Source organism: Scyliorhinus torazame, chromosome 24 (genome assembly GCF_047496885.1).
Source record: "Scyliorhinus torazame isolate Kashiwa2021f chromosome 24, sScyTor2.1, whole genome shotgun sequence".
In the NCBI taxonomy this organism is placed as follows: Eukaryota; Metazoa; Chordata; class Chondrichthyes; order Carcharhiniformes; family Scyliorhinidae; genus Scyliorhinus; species Scyliorhinus torazame.
Window position 1 is genome coordinate 33886414 of NC_092730.1, and position 15667 is coordinate 33902080.

At 48.6% G+C, this 15667-nt stretch overlaps 13 non-coding genes across 13 annotated transcripts; all 13 read left to right on the top strand.

Annotated features, from left to right (window-relative positions):
• The first annotated feature begins 1872 nt into the window (after positions 1 to 1872).
• trnal-aag (transfer RNA leucine (anticodon AAG)) lies at positions 1873 to 1955 on the top strand. Its single transcript has one exon. It is a non-coding gene; the product is annotated as a tRNA-Leu (tRNA).
• Positions 1956 to 3862: 1907 nt separating this feature from the next.
• Positions 3863 to 3945, top strand: trnal-aag (transfer RNA leucine (anticodon AAG)). The gene has a single exon. It is a non-coding gene; the product is annotated as a tRNA-Leu (tRNA).
• Positions 3946 to 4621: 676 nt separating this feature from the next.
• trnag-ucc (transfer RNA glycine (anticodon UCC)) lies at positions 4622 to 4693 on the top strand. Its single transcript has one exon. It is a non-coding gene; the product is annotated as a tRNA-Gly (tRNA).
• Positions 4694 to 5853: 1160 nt separating this feature from the next.
• trnal-aag (transfer RNA leucine (anticodon AAG)) lies at positions 5854 to 5936 on the top strand. Its single transcript has one exon. It is a non-coding gene; the product is annotated as a tRNA-Leu (tRNA).
• A 675-nt stretch (positions 5937 to 6611) lies between these two features.
• Positions 6612 to 6683, top strand: trnag-ucc (transfer RNA glycine (anticodon UCC)). The gene has a single exon. It is a non-coding gene; the product is annotated as a tRNA-Gly (tRNA).
• Positions 6684 to 7854: 1171 nt separating this feature from the next.
• trnal-aag (transfer RNA leucine (anticodon AAG)) lies at positions 7855 to 7937 on the top strand. The gene has a single exon. It is a non-coding gene; the product is annotated as a tRNA-Leu (tRNA).
• A 675-nt stretch (positions 7938 to 8612) lies between these two features.
• trnag-ucc (transfer RNA glycine (anticodon UCC)) lies at positions 8613 to 8684 on the top strand. The gene has a single exon. It is a non-coding gene; the product is annotated as a tRNA-Gly (tRNA).
• Positions 8685 to 9845: 1161 nt separating this feature from the next.
• On the top strand, positions 9846 to 9928 carry trnal-aag (transfer RNA leucine (anticodon AAG)). Its single transcript has one exon. It is a non-coding gene; the product is annotated as a tRNA-Leu (tRNA).
• Positions 9929 to 10603: 675 nt separating this feature from the next.
• Positions 10604 to 10675, top strand: trnag-ucc (transfer RNA glycine (anticodon UCC)). The gene has a single exon. It is a non-coding gene; the product is annotated as a tRNA-Gly (tRNA).
• Positions 10676 to 11836: 1161 nt separating this feature from the next.
• Positions 11837 to 11919, top strand: trnal-aag (transfer RNA leucine (anticodon AAG)). The gene has a single exon. It is a non-coding gene; the product is annotated as a tRNA-Leu (tRNA).
• A 675-nt stretch (positions 11920 to 12594) lies between these two features.
• trnag-ucc (transfer RNA glycine (anticodon UCC)) lies at positions 12595 to 12666 on the top strand. Its single transcript has one exon. It is a non-coding gene; the product is annotated as a tRNA-Gly (tRNA).
• A 1161-nt stretch (positions 12667 to 13827) lies between these two features.
• trnal-aag (transfer RNA leucine (anticodon AAG)) lies at positions 13828 to 13910 on the top strand. Its single transcript has one exon. It is a non-coding gene; the product is annotated as a tRNA-Leu (tRNA).
• Positions 13911 to 14585: 675 nt separating this feature from the next.
• Positions 14586 to 14657, top strand: trnag-ucc (transfer RNA glycine (anticodon UCC)). The gene has a single exon. It is a non-coding gene; the product is annotated as a tRNA-Gly (tRNA).
• Positions 14658 to 15667: the final 1010 nt, after the last annotated feature.

Genomic DNA, 15667 nt, shown 5'->3' on the forward strand with positions numbered 1-15667 from the left:
TTTTTTACACAGAGGGTAGTGGGTGCCTGGAACTCGCTGCCGGAGGAGGCGGTGGGACCATGGACGATAGTAACATGGAAGGGGCATTTTGACAAATACAGGAATAGGATGGGAATAGGGGGATACGGAACCAGGAAGTGTAGAAGATTTTAGTTTAGACGGGCAGCATGGTCGGCACGGGCTTGGAGGGCCGAAGGGCCTGTTCCTCTGCTGTACTTTTCTTTGTTCTTTGTTCTTGTTTGAAATGAAATGACAATGACGATAGAATTTAAACCGATTCGTGCACGGAACACACCGTTTGGCACAGCGCGTACCGATGGCCGAGCGGATGAAGGTGCTGCGTTTCGGTCACAGTCTCCTCTGGAGACGTGTGTTCGAATCTCACTTCAGACATTCAACTTTCATCCGCGCGGATCCATTTCTCCAGCGAAGTGTTGAACCCGAGGATAATCCAATACCTCCGATTCAATGGGGAAGCGGTGGCCTCAGGACGTGAGATTCTTGCTTAAATACGCACAGCAAGACCCCGCAGGCAGAAGCCAAGTTCATGACGGGATGATCTGCTCAGTGACTCTGGTTGAGGAATTAATAATGATCACAAGACTACTGGTAAATTTTCACTTCCCTTGTTGTAAATAGTCTGGCTGCTTGGATTGACGCAGGTGAATCCGTTGGCTTCTCCCAGAATGTTCTTCTGCTGCCTTTACAGCATGAACTTCCTCGTGTTTGGACACTGGAGGCGTTATTCGTCTACTTGTCTGTGAAAGCAGCACCAGATGCAGCTGTGGAGAGAGATTACAGTCGCCAGAATGCAACTGTCTCATTGGATCCTTTACGCCGCTCAGATCTTAGACTCTTAATACCTTCGTGTGAGGAACAGGTAGGCGGCAGTACGGACTTTGTTGATTGGAGCAAACTGATCAATGCAGAAATGAGAGCTCCTTAACACACAGCGTGTTGGAGAAGGATCGCACTGAGATACAAGAGTCTGGCTGGCGTTCAGAAATAGTAAAACCACATCTAGTTTGAAATGAAATGAAAATTAAATTTAACTCGATTTGTGCATGGAGCATATCTTTGGCTACAGCGCGTCAGGATGGCTGAGCGGTCGAAGGCGCTGCGTTAATATCGCAGTCTCCTCTGGAGGCGTGCGTTAGAATCCTACTTCTGACATTGCCTTTTTTTCCACGAGGTTACATTTCTCCAAAAATTGTTCAACCCCAGGAAGATCTCATACCTCCCATTCAATGGGGAAGCGGTGGCCTCGGGACGCGAGATTCGTACTTAAATTCGCACAGCAAGACCCCACAGTCAGAAGCCCAGTTCATGACTGGTTGATCTGCTCAGTGACTCTTTGAGGAATTAATACTGATCCCAGGACTCCGGGTAAATTTCCACTTCCATTGTTGTAAATAGTCTGGCTGGTTTGATTGTCTGACGTGAATCAGCTGGCTTCTTCCAGAAAGTTCTTCTGCCGCCTTCACAGCATGAACATCCTCGTGTTTGGCACTGGAGACGTTATTCGGCTACTTGTCTGTGAAAGCAGCACCAGATGCAGCTTTGCAGAGAGATTCCAGTCGCCAGGATGCAACTGTCTCATTGGATCCTTCCCGCCACCCAGATCTTAGACTCTTAATACCTTCGTGTAAGGAACAGTTAGACGGCAGTACGGACTTTGTTGATTGGAGCAAACTGATCAATGCAGAAATGAGAGCTCCTTAACACACAGCGCGTTGGAGAACGATCGCACTCAGATGCAAGAGTCTGGCTGGCGTTCAAAAATAGTAAAACCACATCTAGTTTGAAATGAAATGAAGATGAAAATTAAATTTAAATCGATTTCCGCATGGAGCATATCTTTGGCCACAGTGCGTCAGGATGGCCGAGCGGTCGAAGGCGCTGCGTTAAGGTCGCAGTTTTCTCTGGAGGCATGGGTTCGAATCCCACTTCTGATATTCCCTTTTCCTCCACGTGGTTACGTTTCTCCAGCAAAATTTGCAACACCAGGACGATCCAATACCTCCCATTCAATGGGTAAGCGGTGGCCTCCTGGAATGAGATTCCTGCTGATATTCGCACAGCAAGACCCCACAGGCAGAAGCCCAGTTCATCACTGGATAATCTGCTCATGACTCTATTTGAGGAATTAATAATGATCCCAGGATTCCGGGTAAATGTCTAACCTCTTGTTGTAAATAGTCTGGCTGGTTGGATTGTCGAGGTGTCTCAGTCGACATCTCCCAGAAAACTCTTCTGCCGCCTTTACTGGATGAACGTCCTCCTGTTTGGACACTGAAGGGTTTTCTGGCTACTTGTTTGTGAAAGCAGCACCAGAAGCAGCAGTGGAGAGAGATTCCAGTCGCAAGGATGCAACTGTATAATTGGATCCTTGACGCCGCTCAGATCTTAGACTCTCAATACCTTCGTGTGAGGAGCAGGTCGGCGGGAGTTCGGTCTTTGTTGATTGCAGCAAACTGATCAACGCAACAATGCGAATCTCCTTTACGCCCAGCGGCTTGGAGAAGGACGGCACTCAGATACAGGACTCTGGCTGGTGTTCAAAAATAGGAAAAGCACAACTGATTAGAAATGAAATGACAATGAAGATAGAATTTAAAGTTCTTCAGTGAGCAATGGTGGTATAATGGTGAGCATGTCTGCCTTCCAAGCAGTTGACTTGGGTTCGATTCTCAGCCATCGTAGAAAAAACTTATTTCGAAATTTTGGGCAGCAAGGTAGCACAGTTGTTTCACAGCTCCAGGGTTCCAGGTTCGATTCCCGGCTTGGGTCACTGTCTGTGCGGAGTCTGCACGTTCTCCCCATGTCTGCGTGAATTTCACCCCGGGTGCTCCGGTTTCCTGCCACGGCACAAAGACGAGCTGGCTAGGGTAATTGGTCATGCGTAATTGCCCTTAGTGTCCAACAAGGTAGGAAGGATTATTGGTTTGCGAGGTGAGGGTGATAGGATGGAATTGAGGTCTTTAGTGGATCGGTGCAGACTCGATGGGCCGAATGGACTCCTTCTGCACTGTATGTTCTATGTCTATTTGTGCACCGAGCATAACAGTTTCTGCAGCTCGTCAGGGTGGCCGAGCGGTCGAAGGCGCGGGTTAAGGACGCAGTCTCCTCTGGAGGCGTGGGTTAGAATCCTACTTTTGACATTGACTTTTTTTCCACGAGGTTACATTTCTCCAAAAATTGTTCAACCCCAGGAAGATCTCATACCTCCCATTCTACGGGGAAGCGGTGTCCTCGGGACGCGAGATTCGTACTTAAATTCGTACAGCAAGACCCCACAGTCAGAAGCCCAGTTCATGACTGGATGATCTGCTCCGTGACTCTGGTTGAGGAATTAATACTGATCCCAGGACTCCGGGTAAATTTCCACTTCCATTGTTGTAAATAGTCTGGCTGGTTGGATTGTCGGACGTGAATCAGCTGGCTTCTTCCAGAAAGTTCTTCTGCCGCCTTTACAGCATGAACATCCTCGTGTTTGGCACTGGAGGCGTTATTCGGCTACTTGTCTGTGAAAGCAGAACCAGATGCAGCTGTGCAGAGAGATTCCAGTCGCCAGGATGCAACTGTCTCATTGGATCGTTCCCGCCACCCAGATCTTAGACTCTTAATACCTTCGTGTAAGGAACAGTTAGACGGCAGTACGGACTTTGTTGATTGGAGCAAACTGATCAATGCAGAAATGAGAGCTCCTTAACACACAGCGCGTTGGAGAACGATCTCACTCAGATGCAAGAGTGTTGTTGGCGTCCAAAAATAGTAAAACCACATCTAGTTTGAAATGAAATGAAGATGAAAATTAAATTTAAATCGATTTGCGCATGGAGCATATCTTTGGCCACAGTGCGTCAGGATGGCCGAGCGGTCGAAGGCGCTGCGTTAAGGTCACAGTCTCCTCTGGAGGCGTGGGTTCGAATCACACTTCTGACATTACCTTTTTCCTCCACGTGGTTACGTTTCTCCAGCAAAATTTGCAACACCAGGACGTTCCAATACCTCCCATTCAATGGGGAAGCGGTGGCCTCCTGGAATGAGATTCCTGCTGATATTCGCACAGCAAGACCCCACAGGCAGAAGCCCAGTTCATCACTGGGTAATCTGCTCATGACTCTATTTGAGGAATTAATAATGATCCCAGGATTCCGGGTAAATGTCTCGTCTCTTGTTGTAAATAGTCTGGCTGGTTGGATTGTCGAGGTGTCTCAGTCGACATCTCCCAGAAAACTCTTCTGCCGCCTTTACTGGATGAACGTCCTCCTGTTTTGACCCTGAAGGGTTTTCTGGCTACTCGTTTGTGAAAGAAGCACCAGAAGCAGCTGTGGAGAGAGATTCCAGTCGCAAGGCTGCAACTGTATAATTGGATCCTTCACGCCGCTCAGATCTTAGACTCTCAATATCTTCATGTGAGGAACAGGTCGGCGGGAGTTCGGTCTTTGTTGATTGCAGCAAACTGATCAATGCAACGACGCGAAGCTCCTTAACCCCCAGCGGCTTGGAGAAGGACGGCACTCAGATACAGGACTCTGGCTGGTGTTCAAAAATAGGAAAAGCACAACTGATTAGAAATGAAATGACAATGAAGATAGAATTTGAAGATCGTCAGTGAGCGATGGTGGTATAATGGTGAGCACAGCTGCCTTCCAAGCAGTTGACCTGGGTTCGATTCCCAGCCATCGCAGAAGAAAATTATTTCGAAATTTTGGGCAGCAAGGTAGCGCAGATGTTTCACAGCTCCAGGGTTCCAGGTTCGATTCCCGGCTTGGGTCACTGTCTGTGCGGAGTCTGCACGTTCTCCCCATGTCTGCGTGAATTTCACCACGGGTGCTCCGGTTTCCTCCCACGGCATAAAGACGAGCTGGCGAGGGGAATTGGTCATGCGTAATTGCCATTAGTGTCCAAAAAGGTAGGAAGGATTATTGGGTTGCGGGGTGAGGGTGATAGGATGGAATTGAGGTCTTAAGTGGATCGGTGCAGACTCGATGGGCCGAATGGACTCCTTCTGCACTGTATGTTCTATGTCTATTTGTGCACCGAGCATAACAGTTTCTGCAGCTCGTCAGGGTGGCCGGGCGGTCGAAGGCGCGGCATTAAGGACGCAGTCTCCTCTGGAGGCGTGCGTTAGAATCCTACTTCTGACATTGCCTTTTTTTCCACGAGGTTACATTTCTCCAAAAATTGTTCAACCCCAGGAAGATCTCATACCTTCCATTCAATGGGGAAGCGGTGGCCTCGGGACGCGAGATTCGTACTTAAATTCGTACAGCAAGACCCCACATTCAGAAGCCCAGTTCATGACTGGATGATCTGCTCCGTAACTCTGGTTGAGGAATTAATACTGATGCCAGGACTCCGGTCAATTTCCACTTCCATTGTTGTAAATAGTCTGGCTGGTTGGATTGTCGGACGTGAATCAGCTGGCTTCTTCCAGAAAGTTCTTCTGCCGCCTTTACAGCATGAACATCCTCGTGTTTGGCACTGGAGGCGTTATTCGGCTAATTTTCTGTGAAAGCAGCACCAGATGCAGCTGTGCAGAGAGATTCCAGTCGCCAGGATGCAACTGTCTCATTGGATCCTTCCCGCCACCCAGATCTTAGACTCTTAATACCTTCGTGTAAGGAACAGTTAGACGGCAGTACGGACTTTGTTGATTGGAGCAAACTGATCAATGCAGAAATGAGAGCTCCTTAACACACAGCGCGTTGGAGAACGATCGCACTCAGATGCAAGAGTCTGGCTGGCGTTCAAAATTAGTAAAACTACATCTAGTTTGAAATGAAATGAAGATGAAAATTAAATTTAAATCGATTTGCGCATGGAGCATATCGTTGACCACAGTGCGTCAGGATGGCCGAGCGGTCGAAGGCGCTGCGTTAAGGTCGCAGTCTCCTCTGGAGGCGTGGGTCCGATACCCACTTCTGACATTCCCTTTTCCTCCACGTGGTTACGTTTGTCCCGCAAAATTTGCAACGCCAGTACGATTCAATACCTCCCATTCAATGGGTAAGCGGTGGCCTCCTGGAATGAGATTCCAGCTGATATTCGCACAGCAAGACCCCACAAGCAGAAGCCCAGTTCATCACTGGATAATCTGCTCACGACTCTATTTGAGGAATTAATAATGATCCCAGGATTCCGGGTAAATGTCTCGTCTCTTGTTGTAAATAGTCTGGCTGGTTGGATTGTCGAGGTGTCTCAGTCGACATCTCCCAGAAAACTCTTCTGCCGCCTTTACTGGATGAATGTCCCCCTGTTTGGACACTGGAGGGTTTTCTGGCTACTTGTTTGTGAAAGCAGCACCAGAAGCAGCTGTGGAGAGAGATTTCAGTCGCAAAGATGCAACTGTATAATTGGATCCTTCACGCCGCTCAGATCTTAGACTCTCAATATCTTCATGTGAGGAACAGGTCGGCGGGAGTTCGGTCTTTGTTGATTGCAGCAAACTGATCAATGCAACGACGCGAAGCTCCTTAACCCCCAGCGGCTTGGAGAAGGACGGCACTCAAATACAGGACTCTGGCTGGTGTTCAAAAATAGGAAAAGCACAACTGATTAGAAATGAAATGACAATGAAGATAGAATTTAAAGTTCTTCAGTGAGCGATGGTGGTATAATGGTGAGCATAGCTGCCTTCCAAGCAGTTGACCTGGGTTCGATTCCCAGCCATCGCAGAAAAAGCAAATTTCGAAATTTTGGGCAGCAAGGTAGCACAGTTGTTTCACAGCTCCAGGTTCCAGGTTCGATTCACGGCTTGGGTCACTGTCTGTGCGGAGTCTGCACGGAGTCTGCACGTTCTCCCCATGTCTGCGTGAATTTTACCCCGGGTGCTCCGGTTTCCTCCCACGGCATAAAGACGAGCTGGCTAGGGGAATTGGTCATGCGTAATTGCCCTTAGTGTCCAAAAAGGTAGGAAGGATTATTGGGTTGCGGGGTGAGGGTGATAGGATGGAATTGAGGTCTTAAGTGGATCGGTGCAGACTCGATGGGCCGAATGGACTCCTTCTGCACTGTATGTTCTATGTCTATTTGTGCACCGAGCAGAACAGTTTCTGCAGCTCGTCAGGGTGGCCGAGCGGTCGAAGGCGCGGCGTTCAGGGCGCAGTCTCCTCTGGAGGCGTGGGTTAGAATCCTACTTTTGACATTGCCTTTTTTTCCACGAGGTTACATTTCTCCAAAAATTGTTCAACCCCAGGAAGATCTCATACCTTCCATTCAATGGAGAAGCGGTGGCCTCGGGACGCGAGATTCGTACTTAAATTCGCACAGCAAGACCCCACAGTCAGAAGCCCAGTTCATGACTGGATGATCTGCTCCGTGACTCTGGTTGAGGAATTAATACTGATCCCAGGTCTCCGGGTAAATTTCCACTTCCATTGTTGTAAATAGTCTGGCTGGTTGGATTGTCGGACGTGAATCAGCTGGCTTCTTCCAGAAAGTTCTTCTGCCGCCTTTACAGCATGAACATCCTCGTGTTTGGCACTGGAGGCGTTATTCGGCTAATTTTCTGTGAAAGCAGCACCAGATGCAGCTGTGCAGAGAGATTCCAGTCGCCAGGATGCAACTGTCTCATTGGATCCTTCCCGCCACCCAGATCTTAGACTCTTAATACCTTCGTGTAAGGAACAGTTAGACGGCAGTACGGACTTTGTTGATTGGAGCAAACTGATCAATGCAGAAATGAGAGCTCATTAACACACAGCGCGTTGGAGAACGATCGCACTCAGATGCAAGAGTCTGGCTGGCGTTCAAAAATAGTAAAACCACATCTAGTTTGAAATGAAATGAAGATGAAAATTAAATTTAAATCGATTTGTGCATGGAGCATATCTTTGGCCACAGTGCGTCAGGATGGCCGAGCGGTCGAAGGCGCTGCGTTAAGATCGCAGTCTCCTCTGGAGGCGTGGGTTCGAATCCCACTTCTGACATTCCCTTTTCCTCCACGTGGTTACGTTTCTCCAGCAAAATTTGCAACACCAGGACGATCCAATACCTCCCATTCAATGGTTAAGCGGTGGCCTCCTGGAATGAGATTCCTGCTGATATTCGCACAGCAAGACCCCACAGGCAGAAGCCCAGTTCATCACTGGATAATCTGCTCATGACTCTATTTGAGGAATTAATAATGATCCCAGGATTCCGGGTAAATGTCTCGTCTCTTGTTGTAAATAGTCTGGCTGGTTGGATTGTCGAGGTGTCTCAGTCGGCATCTCCCAGAAAACTCTTCTGCCGCCTTTACTGGATGAACGTCCTCCTGTTTTGACACTGAAGGGTTTTCTGGCTACTCGTTTGTGAAAGAAGCACCAGAAGCAGCTGTGGAGAGAGATTCCAGTCGCAAGGCTGCAACTGTATAATTGGATCCTTCACGCCGCTCAGATCTTAGACTCTCAATATCTTCATGTGAGGAACAGGTCGGCGGGAGTTCGGTCTTTGTTGATTGCAGCAAACTGATCAAAGCAACGACGCGAAGCTCCTTAACCCCCAGCGGCTTGGAGAAGGACGGCACTCAGATACAGGACTCTGGCTGGTGTTCAAAAATAGGAAAAGCACAACTGATTAGAAATGAAATGACAATGAAGATAGAATTTGAAGTTCGTCAGTGAGCGATGGTGGTATAATGGTGAGCATATCTGCCTTCCAAGCTGTTGACCTGGGTTCGATTCCCAGCCATCGCAGAAGAAACTTATTTCGAAATTTTGGGCAGCAAGGTAGCACAGTTGTTTCACAGCTCCAGGGTTCCAGGTTCGATTCCCGGCTTGGGTCACTGTCTGTGCGGAGTCTGCACGTTCTCCCCATGTCTGCGTGAATTTCACCACGGGTGCTCCGGTTTCCTCCCACGGCATAAAGACGAGCTGGCTAGGGGAATTGGTCATGCGTAATTGCCATTAGTGTCCAAAAAGGTAGGAAGGATTATTGGGTTGCGGGGTGAGGGTGATAGGATGGAATTGAGGTCTTAAGTGGATCGGTGCAGACTCGATGGGCCGAATGGACTCCTTCTGCACTGTATGTTCTATGTCTATTTGTGCACCGAGCATAACAGTTTCTGCAGCTCGTCAGGGTGGCCGGGCGGTCGAAGGCGCGGCATTAAGGACGCAGTCTCCTCTGGAGGCGTGCGTTAGAATCCTACTTCTGACATTGCCTTTTTTTCCACGAGGTTACATTTCTCCAAAAATTGTTCAACCCCAGGAAGATCTCATACCTCCCATTCAATGGGGAAGCGGTGGCCTCGGGACGCGAGATTCGTACTTAAATTCGTACAGCAAGACCCCACAGTCAGAAGCCCAGTTCATGACTGGATGATCTGCTCCGTAACTCTGGTTGAGGAATTAATACTGATCCCAGGACTCCGGGTAAATTTCCACTTCCATTGTTGTAAATAGTCTGGCTGGTTGGATTGTCGGACGTGAATCAGCTGGCTTCTTCCAGAAAGTTCTTCTGCCGCCTTTACAGCATGAACATCCTCGTGTTTGGCACTGGAGGCGTTATTCGGCTAATTTTCTGTGAAAGCAGCACCAGATGCAGCTGTGCAGAGAGATTCCAGTCGCCAGGATGCAACTGTCTCATTGGATCCTTCCCGCCACCCAGATCTTAGACTCTTAATACCTTCGTGTAAGGAACAGTTAGACGGCAGTACGGACTTTGTTGATTGGAGCAAACTGATCAATGCAGAAGTGAGAGCTCCTTAACACACAGCGCGTTGGAGAACGATCGCACTCAGATGCAAGAGTCTGGCTGGCGTTCAAAAATAGTAAAACCACATCTAGTTTGAAATGAAATGAAGATGAAAATTAAATTTAAATCGATTTGCGCATGGAGCATATCGTTTACCACAGTGCGTCAGGATGGCCGAGCGGTCGAAGGCACTGCGTTAAGGTCGCAGTCTCCTCTGGAGGCGTGGGTCCGATACCCACTTCTGACATTCCCTTTTCCTCCACGTGGTTACGTTTGTCCAGCAAAATTTGCAACACCAGTACGATTCAATACCTCCCATTCAATGGGTAAGCGGTGGCCTCCTGGAATGAGATTCCAGCTGATATTCGCACAGCAAGACCCCACAAGCAGAAGCCCAGTTCATCACTGGATAATCTGCTCACGACTCTATTTGAGGAATTAATAATGATCCCAGGATTCCGGGTAAATGTCTCGTCTCTTGTTGTAAATAGTCTGGCTGGTTGGATTGTCGAGGTGTCTCAGTCGACATCTCCCAGAAAACTCTTCTGCCGCATTTACTGGATGAATGTCCTCCTGTTTGGACACTGGAGGGTTTTCTGTCTACTTGTTTGTGAAAGCAGCACCAGAAGCAGCTGTGGAGAGAGATTTCAGTCGCAAGGATGCAACTGTATAATTGGATCCTTCACGCCGCTCAGATCTTAGACTCTCAATATCTTCATGTGAGGAACAGGTCGGCGGGAGTTCGGTCTTTGTTGATTGCAGCAAACTGATCAATGCAACGACGCGAAGCTCCTTAACCCCCAGCGGCTTGGAGAAGGACGGCACTCAGATACAGGACTCTGGCTGGTGTTCAAAAATAGGAAAAGCACAACTGATTAGAAATGAAATGACAATGAAGATAGAATTTAAAGTTCTTCAGTGAGCGATGGTGGTATAATGGTGAGCATAGCTGCCTTCCAAGCAGTTGACCTGGGTTCGATTCCCAGCCATCGCAGAAAAAGCATATTTCGAAATTTTGGGCAGCAAGGTAGCACAGTTGTTTCACAGCTCCAGGTTCCAGGTTCGATTCCCGGCTTGGGTCACTGTCTGTGCGGAGTCTGCACGTTCTCCCCATGTCTGCGTGAATTTCACCCCGGGTGCTCCGGTTTCCTCCCACGGCATAAAGACGAGCTGGCTCGGGGAATTCGTCATGCGTAATTGCCCTTAGTGTCCAAAAAGGTAGGAAGAATTATTGGGTTGCGGGGTGAGGGTGATAGGATGGAATTGAGGTCTTAAGTGGATCGGTGCAGACTCGATGGGCCGAATGGACTCCTTCTGCACTGTATGTTCTATGTCTATTTGTGCACCGAGCATAACAGATTCTGCAGCTCGTCAGGGTGGCCAAGCGGTCGAAGACGCGGCGTTAAGGACGCAGTCTCCTCTGGAGGCGTGCGTTAGAATCCTACTTCTGACATTGCCTTTTTTTCCACGAGGTTACATTTCTCCAAAAATTGTTCAACCCCAGGAAGATCTCATACCTCCCATTCAATGGGGAAGCGGTGGCCTCGGGTCGCGAGATTCGTACTTAAGTTCGTACAGCAAGACCCCACAGTCAGAAACCCAGTTCATGACTGGATGATCTGCTCCGTGACTCTGGTTGAGGAATTAATACTGATCCCAGGACTCCGGGTAAATTTCCACTTCCATTGTTGTAAATAGTCTGGCTTGTTGGATTGTCGGACGTGAATCAGTTGGCTTCTTCCAGAAAGTTCATCTGCCGCCTTTACAGCATGAACATCCTCGTGTTTGGACACTGGAGGCGTTATTCGGCTACTTGTCTGTGAAAGCAGCACCAGATGCAGCTGTGCAGAGAGATTCCAGTCGCCAGGATGCAACTGTCTCATTGGATCCTTCCCGCCACTCAGATATTAGACTCTTAATACCTTCGTGTCAGGAACAGTTAGACGGCAGTACGGGCTTTGTTGATTGGAGCAAACTGATCAATGCAGAAATGAGAGCTCCTTAACACACAGCGTGTTGGAGAACGATCGCACTCAGATGCAAGAGTCTGGCTGGCGTTCAAAGACAGTAAAACCACATCTAGTTTGAAATGAAATTAAGATGAAAATTAAATTTAAATCGATTTGCGCATGGAGCATATTTTTGGCCACAGTGCGTCAGGATGGCCGAGCGGTCGAAGGCGCTGCGTTAAGGTCGCAGTCTCCTCTGGAGGCGTGGGTTCGAATCCCACTTCTGACATTCCCTTTTCCTCCACGTGTTTACGTTTCTCCAGCAAAATTTGCAACACCAGGACGATCCAATACCTCCCATTCAATGGGGAAGCGGTGGCCTCCTGGAATGAGACTCCTGCTGATATTCGCACAGCAAGACCCCACAGGCAGAAGCCCAGTTCATCACTGGATAATCTGCTCATGACTCTATTTGAGGAATTAATAATGATCCCAGGATTCCGGGTAAATGTCTCGTCTCTTGTTGTAAATAGTCTGGCTGGTTGGATTGTCGAGGTGTCTCAGTCGACATCTCCCAGAAAACTCTTCTGCCGCCTTTACTGGATGAACGTCCTCCTGTTTGGACACTGAAGGGTTTTCTGGCTACTTGTTTGTGAAAGCAGCACCAGAAGCAGCTGTGGAGAGAGATTCCAGTCGCAAGGATGCAACTGTATAATTGGATCCTTCACGCCGCTCAGATCTTAGACTCTCAATACCTTCGTGTGAGGAACAGGTCGGCGGGAGTTCGGTCTTTGTTGATTGCAGCAAACTGTTCAATGCAACAATGCGAAGCTCCTTAACGCCCAGCGGTTTGGAGAAGGACGGCACTCAGATACAGGTCTCTGGCTGGTGTTCAAAAATAGGAAAAGCACAACTGATTAGAAATGAAATGACAATGAAGATAGAATTTAAAGTTCTTCAGTGAGCGATGGTGGTATAATGGTGAGCATAGCTGCCTTCCAAGCAGTTGACCTGGGTTCGATTACCGGCCATCGCAGAAAAAAGTATTTCGAAATTTTGGGCAGCAAGGTGGCACAGTAGTTTCACAGCTCCAGGGTTCCAGGTTCGATTCCCGGCTTGGGTCACTGTCTGTGCGGAGTCTGCACGTTCTCCCCATGTCTGCGTGAATTTCAACCCGGGTGCTCCGGTTTCCTCCCACAGCATAAAGACGAGCTGGCTAGGGGAATTGGTCATGCCTAATTGCCCTTAGTGTCCAAAAAGTTAGGAAGGATTATTTGGTTGCGGGGTGAGGGTGATAGGATGGAATTGAGGTCTTAAGTGGATCGGTGCAGGCTCGATAGGCCGAATGGACTCCTTCTGCACTGCATGTTCTATGTCTATTTGTGCACGGAGCATAACATTTTCTGCAGCTCGTCAGGATGGCCGAGCCGTCGAAGGCGCTGCGTAAAGGCCGCAGTCTCCTCTGGAGGCGTAGGTTAGAATCCTACTTCTGACATTGCCTTTTTTTCCTCGAGGTTACATTTCTCCAAAAATTGTTCAACCCCAGGAAGATCTAATACCTCCCATTCAATGGGGAAGCGGTGGCCTCGGGACGCGAGATTCGTACTTAAATTCGCACAGCAAGACCCCACAGTCAGAAGCCCAGTTCATGACTGGATGATCTGCTCCGTGACTCTGGTTGAGGAATTAATACTGATCCCAGGACTCCGGGTAAATTTCCACTTCCATTGTTGTAAATAGTCTGGCTTGTTGGATTGTCGGACGTGAATCAGTTGGCTTCTTCCAGAAAGTTCATCTGCCGCCTTTACAGCATGAACATCCTCGTGTTTGGACACTGGAGGCGTTATTCGGCTACTTGTCTGTGAAAGCAGCACCAGATGCAGCTGTGCAGAGAGATTCCAGTCGCCAGGATGCAACTGTCTCATTGGATCCTTCCCGCCACTCAGATCTTAGACTCTTAATACCTTCGTGTAAGGAACAGTTAGACGGCAGTACGGACTTTGTTGATTGGAGCAAACTGATCAATGCAGAAATGAGAGCTCCTTAACACACAGCGTGTTGGAGAACGATCGCACTCAGATGCAAGAGTCTGGCTTGCGTTCAAAGACAGTAAAACCACATCTAGTTTGAAATGAAATGAAGATGAAAATTAAATTTAAATCGATTTGCGCATGGAGCATATTTTTGGCCACAGTGCGTCAGGATGGCCGAGCGGTCGAAGGCGCTGCGTTAAGGTCGCAGTCTCCTCTGGAGGCGTGGGTTCGAATCCCACTTCTGACATTCCCTTTTCCTCCACGTGTTTACATTTCTCCAGCAAAATTTGCCACACCAGGACGATCCAATACCTCCCATTCAATGGGGAAGCGGTGGCCTCCTGGAATGAGATTCCTGCTGATATTCGCACAGCAAGACCCCACAGGCAGAAGCCCAGTTCATCACTGGATAATCTGCTCATGACTCTATTTGAGGAATTAATAATGATCCCAGGATTCCGGGTAAATGTCTCGTCTCTTGTTGTAAATAGTCTGGCTGGTTGGATTGTCGAGGTGTCTCAGTCGACATCTCCCAGAAAACTCTTCTGCCGCCTTTACTGGATGAACGTCCTCCTGTTTGGACACTGAAGGGTTTTCTGGCTACTTGTTTGTGAAAGCAGCACCAGAAGCAGCTGTGGAGAGAGATTCCAGTCGCAAGGATGCAACTGTATAATTGGATCCTTCACGCCGCTCAGATCTTAGACTCTCAATACCTTCGTGTGAGGAACAGGTCGGCGGCAGTTCGGTCTTTGTTGATTGCAGCAAACTGTTCAATGCAACAATGCGAAGCTCCTTAACGCCCAGCGGCTTGGAGAAGGACGGCACTCAGATACAGGTCTCTGACTGGTGTTCAAAAATAGGAAAAGCACAACTGATTAGAAATGAAATGACAATGAAGATAGAATTTAAAGTTCTTCAGTGAGCGATGGTGGTATAATGGTGAGCATAGCTGCCTTCCAAGCAGTTGACCTGGGTTCGATTACCGGCCATCGCAGAAAAAAGTTTTTCGAAATTTTGGGCAGCAAGGTGGCACAGTAGTTTCACAGCTCCAGGGTTCCAGGTTCGATTCCCGGCTTGGGTCACTGTCTGTGCGGAGTCTGCACGTTCTCCCCATGTCTGCGTGAATTTCATCACGGGTGCTCCGGTTTCCTCCCGCGGCATAAAGACGAGCTGGCTCGGGGAATTGGTCATGCGTAATTGCCCTTAGTGTCCAAAAATGTAGGAAGGATTATTGGGTTGCGGGGTGAGGGTGATAGGATGGAATTGAGGTCGTAAGTGGATCGGTGCAGACTCGATGGGCCGAATGGACTCCTTCTGCACTGTATGTTCTATGTCTATTTGTGCACCGAGCATAACAGTTTCTGCAGCTCGTCAGGGTGGCCGAGCGGTCGAAGGCGCGGCGTTAAGGACGCAGTCTCCTCTGGAGGCGTGGGTTAGAATCCAACTTTTGACATTGCCTTTTTTTCCACGAGGTTACATTTCTCCAAAAATTGTTCAACCCCAGGAAGATCTCATACCTCCCATTCAATGGGGAAGCGGCGGCCTCGGGACGCGAGATTCTTACTTAAATTCGCACAGCAAGACCCCACAGTCAGCAGCCCAGTTCATGACTGGATGATCTGCTCAGTGACTCTGGTTGAGGAATTAATACTGATCCCAGGACTCCGGGTAAATTTCCACTTCCCTTGTTGTAAATAGTCTGGCTGGTTGGATTGTCGGACGTGAATCAGTTGGCTTCTTCCAGAAAGTTCATCTGCCGCCTTTACAGCATGAACATCCTCGTGTTTGGACACTGGAGGCGTTATTCGGCTACTTGTCTGTGAAAGCAGAACCAGATGCAGCTGTGCAGAGATATTCCAGTCGCCAGGATGCAACTGTCTCATTGGATCCTTCCCGCCACTCAGATCTTAGACCCTTAATACCTTCGTGTAAGGAACAGTTAGACGGCAGTACGGACTTTGTTGATTGGAGCGAACTGATCAATGCAGAAATGAGAGCTCCTTA